This window comes from Mus musculus, chromosome 17 (assembly GCF_000001635.26).
Source record: "Mus musculus strain C57BL/6J chromosome 17, GRCm38.p6 C57BL/6J".
NCBI classification, from domain to species: domain Eukaryota; kingdom Metazoa; phylum Chordata; class Mammalia; order Rodentia; family Muridae; genus Mus; species Mus musculus.
Genome location: NC_000083.6, coordinates 48,055,086 through 48,062,683, shown reverse-complemented (window position 1 = coordinate 48,062,683; position 7,598 = coordinate 48,055,086). Strand labels below are relative to the sequence as shown.

The 7,598-nt window shown below is 48.7% G+C and overlaps 1 long non-coding RNA gene and 1 pseudogene across 1 annotated transcript; both read left to right on the top strand.

Moving 5' to 3' along the window:
• Positions 1–4,208: 4,208 nt before the first annotated feature.
• Positions 4,209–6,690, top strand: LOC108168361. The gene is made up of 2 exons (XR_001782304.2): positions 4,209–4,510; positions 4,692–6,690. It is a non-coding gene; the product is annotated as an uncharacterized LOC108168361 (long non-coding RNA).
• Gm20596 (predicted gene, 20596) lies at positions 6,537–6,689 on the top strand (annotated as a pseudogene).

Here is a 7,598-nt window from a genome sequence, read left to right as displayed (position 1 = left end):
AGAAGATGCATATAGCTCTGTCTAGTGGACACAGTTCTATCCTGCAAACCAGCCAGGCCACCGCAGTAGTTTGGCTCCAGAAATTGGTGCCACAGGAAGAGCTGAGACCTGGGGAAGCCAGTGGCCCTGCGGGTCAGCCCTCTGTCAGTCCCTTAAGATATGCAAAGCCAAGGCACCAGCAACAGCCACTGTAGTCTCACAGTACTGTTAATTGGTGTCAACCATTTGAATGCCATAATTGCTACTGTCTTGGGAAGTGGCATCCAGGCCCGGTAGGATGGATCCTGGAGTTCCTCCTTGGGGACCTCCTAGGCCAGGGACTCCCTGCCCCTCCATTCCTTTCCCTATGAAAAAGGGAGGGATCTGAGAAGTCAGAAGGCCCTTCCCCCATCAACTGAACCTCATCTTAGGAAAAGATGGCAGGCTCTGGCTTGCGGGCTTCACTCATGTCCCGCATATCTCCCCCATAATTAGACTCACGGTCGCAATTACCTTCTCGGGCGTTATCGCAGCCAATCTTCGCTGCAGCCAGTGAAGTCCATATTATTAAATCCTCCTTTTACAGATAATAATTTTTTTAAAAAAAAGAGTTTGGGGGTGGGGTGCAATTCTATCTAGTATCTGGTGAGAGACAGCCAGATAGGGAAGCTGAAACCTGGTTCCCTTGAGCCTGCAGCAGGTGGGAGCTGGTCCTCTGTACACTGGCCACTACCGTGGATGTCTGTCACTAGGGGACAGGTGCTAGAAGGTCATCAAGCTTTAGAGGGAGAGTGGTCACTCTGGACATCTAGAGCAGAGTCGGCAGAGTCTTCGCTGCACAGTGGTCCTGTGACTCAGGGGACATTTAACAGCACCCTGACTCTTACCCAGCAGCTGCTAATATCCCCTGCTTTCAGCCCTTCTGAAGTGCCTCCTGGTACTGCCAAATGTCCTTGGGAAGGAGGCAGACAGCCGAGAGCCTCTGGTTCAAAGGGACTCCTGTAAAAGCCACGCTGAACAATCATTCTACCACTGAGCCTGGCAGCAAAGATGCTCCAAGCAAAAATAAGAAAGGTGGGGGCTGGAGGGATCACTCAGCAACCAAGAGTGCTTGCTGTCCCTATGGCTGACCTGAGTTTTGTTCCCAGCATCCAAGATAAGGCAGCTCACCACCTCCTGTAACTCCTGCTTCAAGGTACCCAGTGCCCTTCTCTGGGCTCAACGGGCACCTGTGCTTACATCCACACAACCACACAAAGACACACATGCCCCTAATTTAAAATATATTTTCAATTTAAAAAATAAGTCAGCCAGCCATGCTTAGTGGCATCTACCTTTAATCTCAGCACGAGGGAGACAGAGGCAGGTTGAAGCTCTGTGAGTTTGAGGCCAGCCCATGCTACATAGTGAGAGCTTGTCTTTTACATACATAAATAAATAAATAAATAAATAAATAAATAAATAAATAATAAATAAATAAATTCCCAGCTGCTTTTTTTATTAATATCATCCACCAGCAGCTGTCTTAGATCAGTGATAAAAATTGAGCCTTGAAACATTAAATATAAACTTTACATTTTAAAAGATTTTTTTATTTTCATTTTATCTGTCTAAGTGTTTTATCCAGATATATGTAAGTTATGTATGTGGACAGTTGTGAGCCGCCACCCTGTGGGTGCTAGGAACTGGACATGGGTCCTCTGAAAGAGCAGCAATACTTGTAACTGCGAAGCCATCTTTCCAGGGCAACTTTATATTAAATTAAATTAAAAAAAAAAACAAACTTCTTTTATGCTGTGTTCTAAGCCATTTCTGCGGTTGATATTGGGTTCCAAGAAGCAATGCTCACACTTGAGCTACACATTCCATGTTAAAGAGTGTATCCTGTGTGATTTCCCCAATCCATTTGAAGGATTCTCCTGTATGCATCATCCCGGAACAGGCCACAGGCTTACTCCAGCCAGGTTCTTGGAGAAAACTGATCCCAGGGCTTGGAGCTGCTTCAGTTAGCTTGTGTCAGCTTCTGTGACTGCAGAGGCTGCTAAGGAGGGTTCAGAAATACACAGTGACAGATCTGCAGAGTCAAAGTAACAGACCCAAAGTCTCTAAGCCAATCTCTGCCCTCCTCAGCTTCTAAAATGAAACCTTTGCTGTTTAGAGTTCCTTCCATGGGTCTCTGCCCCACCCCACCTCCAGAATGATATACTGATATGATATACTGATACAATATTTATAACAATGATATTCTGATACCAATTAGTCTTTTCTTTCTTTCCTTTTCATTATTTGCTTGTATGTTTGTTTGTTTGTTTGTTTGTTTGGAGACGGGGTCTCACTATGTAGCCCATGCTGTCCTGGAACTCCCTGTGTAGACCAGGCTGGTCTTGAACTCAGAGACCCAGCAGCTTCTGCCTCGCAAGTGCTGGGATTAAGGTGTGCACCACCATTCCTGGCCTATTTTTGCCTTGGTTTCTTATCCTTTAGCTTAGTTGAATGCTTAATAATACAATTATAGGGCTGGTGAGATGGCTCAGTGGGTAAGAGCACCTGACTGTTCTTCCGAAGGCCCGGAGTTCAAATCCCAGCAACCACATGGTGGCTCACAACCATCCAAAACGAGATCTGACTCCCTCTTCTGGAGTGTCTGAAGACAGCTACAGTGTACTTACATATAATAAATAAATAAATCTTAAAAAAAAAAAAACCTTGTTAAAAAAATACAATTATAGAGACAACTAGCATTTTCTTTCTGGCTATCAGTATCAATTAGCTGTTATATATTTTCATTTTATCACGGTGGACTGTTAAAAATGGCCCCTTTGGCCGGGCGTGGTGGCGCATGCCTTTAATCCCAGCACTTGGAAGGCAGAGGCAGGCGAATTTCTGAGTTCGAGGCCAGTCTGATCTACAGAGTGAGTTCCAGGACAGTCAGGACTACACAGAGAAACCCTGTCTCGCAAAAGCCCATTTGAGATATCTAATACATTAGATACCTTACTGGCCTGGGAAGAGAATGCTGGGTACAGACTGCCCCGGAGGCCACCCCTGCCCAGACCTCAGGCTTCCTTTACCCAGGGGCCATCAGACTCTCCAGTGGGTAGTAGACTGGTATCCTCCCAGCCTTCTCTGTCAGGTCTCTTTTAGACAAACCCTCCCATCACCCCTTCCCATTGCCCCTCCCCATGACCCGTCCCCAAGCTGTCCTTTCCTGTCACATTGAGTCTTAATTACACCAGGGTAGGGAAAACTCTCAGAGTGACCAAGGTGTGACCTCAGGGCTAGTGCTTAACAGAGGTCACAGTCTCTGAAGAGGACCTCAGAGGCACCCAGTTCAGCGTCTCAGCCTATTAGAGAGATTGAGACTCAGAGACAGGTCTCCACCTAAGGACATCAGGATAGCTTGTGGGTCAGGGTAGAAATTGAACTCAGGATTCCTGACCTCCAAAAACATTTGACATAATCTAATAAAGATCGCTTCTTGGAAGAACAGACTAGGCAAGCGGTACCACCTCACCCTACCTACCCCACGCCAGCCACACTCTAGCTCTGGCTACTAACGGCTTCTCTCAGTACACAGTGGCTGATGGCTGCTTTGGTGTGGTTTGTTCCTGCGTACAAGGACAGAGCTGCCTTGGAGCTCTCTGTCTTACCTCAAGCCTCTTATAATGGCATTAAAATATATATACCATTCACTCATTAAACAGGTACTACCATCGGGCGCTCTTTTTTTTTTTTTTAATCACATTTCTTTTGTCTTTTTTTTTTTAAGGATTTATTTATTCTTATATGAAAGCACACTGTAGTTGTCTCCAGAAGCAACAGAAGAGGGTGTCATATCTCATTACGGGTGGTTGTGAGCCACCATGTGGTTTCTGGGATTTGAACTCAGAACCTTTGGAAGAGCAGTCAGTGCTCTTACCCGCTGAGCCATCTCTCCAGCCCCCATCGGGCGCTCTTATAATGACATTAAAATATATATACCATTCACTCATCAAACAGGTACTATCATCGGGCGCCCCCTGTGTGTATGGCCGTGCTAGAGAAGCAGATACAGAAACAAATAAATCAAGATCACTGCTTTCAAGGGAAAGCAAGCAAGCTTTGAAGATAACGTTGTAGGTTTTTAGAATGGAAGCAGAATTTCTGCTATAAGCTGGGGTGGTCGTAGGAGTGCTTCCCAGGGGAAGTGGGGACAGATCCAGAACATTGATCATAGACAGCAGGCAGGGATGCGTGGAGGGTTTGGTGGCTTTAGAAGAGGACACTTCAGAAGAGGTACCAGCCCTCCTCGTCACCAGAATCAAGATCGAGACACTAAGCACCTCCTCGCCTTAGCACCTCTCTCTTTCAGCAGAGGCTCACTCCCTGGCCCTGGCTGGAGTCCATCTGAGGATGCAGCTGCATCAGCCCTAGTTTGGGGATTACACGGAAGGGGGTCGCCCCCCTTGGCTTTCCTGATGCCACTGGTTATCCTATGCAGCCATCAACAAGTCTGGATCCCTCTGCACACGGTTGTGCTCTGCCTCCTCTAGTAAGTCCCCAGGGTCCCAACTCCCTCCATTGCTTCGTGTCCCCCCTGCGACTCCGTGCGTAGCTTGGCACCCTGGATTCAAGCCATTGTTCCTTTTCTCCATCTCCCTTTCCTGTTTTGATTCCTCCCCCCTTCTCCCATCCCAGCTTTGCCACTGTCTTTCTTCCTTCTCTGTCTCCAGTGTATGCTGAGAGTATGGCCAGAGATGGAGCGAATCCTTCAGAACAGGGTCCAGGTGATCTGCAATCCAGAGACCCTCAACTTGCCCTGGGGGAGCCCAGGTTAGCTCCCAGCCAGACCCTGCTTCCAAAAGTCTTCATGGTGGAAAGACTTTCAATACCCTGGTGGCACTGTCCTCTGCTTGGGGGAACCAGGAGGTAAATCTGGGACCCTTCAGCTCTTAGCATCTGTGAGGTCTACTTGTAAGAAGTCCCCTCCCCCACTACCTCCCAGTTCTGCAGCTGAGACGGCTCTGCTCCCATTTCAACCAGCACCGGATCCATTTATAGCATCAATTTTATTTGCTCCAGCCCCAGCTCCCTCCCGGCTCCCCAGGGGCACCCGATCCAGAATGCCAGGCCCTGCTTCCTCTTCTCCTGGAACACGCTGACTCCCTCCCTTGGGCGCCCGGGGAGTCGGCAGGATAATAACCTTCAAGAGGAAAACTCTCTTCTCCCTGCCTTCTAATCTTCAGAGCTACCAAATTAGAAAAGGCATCAGAAGCCCATCGGGCAGACTGCCGCAGGGATGTCATGCCATTAACCCCGGGCCGCCTCCTGCTGGCACAGGCAGCCAGAGGAGGTGTCAGCCCCCTCCAACCCTTTCCAGCCCCTGCTTCTGTTTGGAAGTGGAAGCCGGAGGCACCTCTGTGTCTCCGTTCTCCCACCCAGACCTCAGCCTTTCCTTCACCCTTCAGCCCCATTCCCATCTCCCCGTCCTCACGCTCCTGCCCAGCACAAGATCCCGTGTCCTGGGCTCCAATCGGAACCTAGATCCAGAGGACCCTTGTCATCCCACTGCTCCTGTAAAGCCTGATAGGACAGACATCAATATCTGGCCTCCACACACATGCATGCATACCCACAGTCCCCCCCCACACACATACATACAAGTTGGCTTCTCTGCCTATGCACTCAGGTGAGCAGCCACGAAGAGAGGAGACAGTAGCTCATTCAACTCTGTAACCAAGTGCTGCTGGGCACATGGATGTGTCCAGTGCGCCGTTATTGAACAGGCATGACTCTAGCATGCAGAACTCGCTGCTCATCAGGTGCCAAGCACTAAGCATGCAGTCTCTGGCCTGTTCTATTTTATTACTTTTTATTAATTTTTATTTTTGTTTTTTATTTTATTCTTTGTTTTGTTTTATAAAACTGGATCTTATGCTGTCCAGGCTAAAACTCACGCTAACACACACACACATTCACACACACACGCGCGCGCGCGTGCGCGCACACACACACACACACAACCTCAGCCTTCTAAGTGCTAGGATTATAGGAGTGAGCCGCCACCCACAGCCAGCTCTATCTAGTTCTTTTGCTTAAGACAGGATCTCACACTGTAGCTCAGGCTATCCAGAACTCACTACATAACCCAGGCTCCTATTTGTGGCACTTTTCTTGCCACGGCTGCCCAAGTGCTGGGATTACAAGCATCAGCCATCGCTCCGCTTGTGACTCTTCCGTTAAAGAAGGAAACTGGATCCTAAGCAGACTGAATGGTCACTCCTCCAAGATTTCCAACCCGCTAGTGATGCCAACCCAGTCGGATAGCACCAGACCACCAGCTCTCCAAGCTACCCTGTGAGGCAAGAGGAGAACTTTGCCAGTGAGGGCGCTAGACTTCTAAGTCCCCTGTCCCATGTCTGGGAAGCAGAATCTTTCTTTCTTTCTTTCTTCCTGATGCCATCACCAGCAACTGCAAACACCACTGTGCCTTTTGATGTACCCCATCCAGGAAGGGGCAGCCATCGCTGCTATGGCACCACCACTGCCACTGTTCTGGCACGATCTATTGCCAAGGAAAATTTGGTGCGGATGCTCGAGCCTTAATGCTTCAAGGTGTAGACCTTTTAGCCGATGCTGTAGCTGTTACAATGGGGCCAACGGGAAGAACTGTGATTATTGAACAGAGGTGGGGAAGTCCCAAAGTAACAAAAGATGGGGTCACTGTTGCAACATAGAACTCTCAGCTCCTCCTGCGCCATGCCTGCCTGGATACTGCCATGCTCTCACCTTGATGATAATGGACTGAACCTCTGAACCTGTAAGCCAGCCCCAATTAAATGTTGGTTTTTTTATAAGACTTGCCTTGGTCATGGTGTCTGTGTGCCATATATGTGCCAGTGTGTCTGTTCCTCCCCAGAACATGGGGAAGATGAAAGAAATGAGGTTCCTCTCGAAGCCACACATGATGTGGTTATCTGGGGGCTGTTGGGACTGGAAAACACGACTCCGTCCAAGACACACAGCGGCTCCTCTGAGCTGCCTTCCTTTATGCGTGCCGTCCTGTATGGTGTGGAGAACATGAAAGTGCAAATGAGGATGTCAGGCTCACACGGAATGCACAGATAGATATAGCTCGCACTATGGAAAGCCATATCAGAGCGTGTGTGTGTGTGTGTGTGTGTGTGTGTGTGTGTGTGTGTGTACAAGGGAGGGAGAGAGAGAACATGCAAGCCATCTGGGGAAGATTGAGAGTACAGAAGCAAAAAAGGCCGGAATAGCTGACTGAGGGGACGGAGGGAGGGAGGTCACCCACGGAATAATGAGAACAGCAATGATAACAATAACATGGCTAACACAAACGCTGCCTTTTTTTTTCTTCCAGGCTGAATGTGAGCCGGAGCAGGGCTGAAGGGATTAATCTCTTAAAAAATAAGTGCCGTGTGAGGAGACAGGCAGTGATTAAGGTTTTAACTGATCAGTCTGCATCTGACAGTGAACCAGCTATTATCTTAACGGAATCAAACGAACATTCAAAGCCGTGCTCAGCCCCAAACATGAAAGGAGATGTCATCTCCTGGCAGCTGGCAAGCCGCAGGGGGAGCCGAGGGAAGAGAGAGATGGAGGGAAGAGGTGGAGAG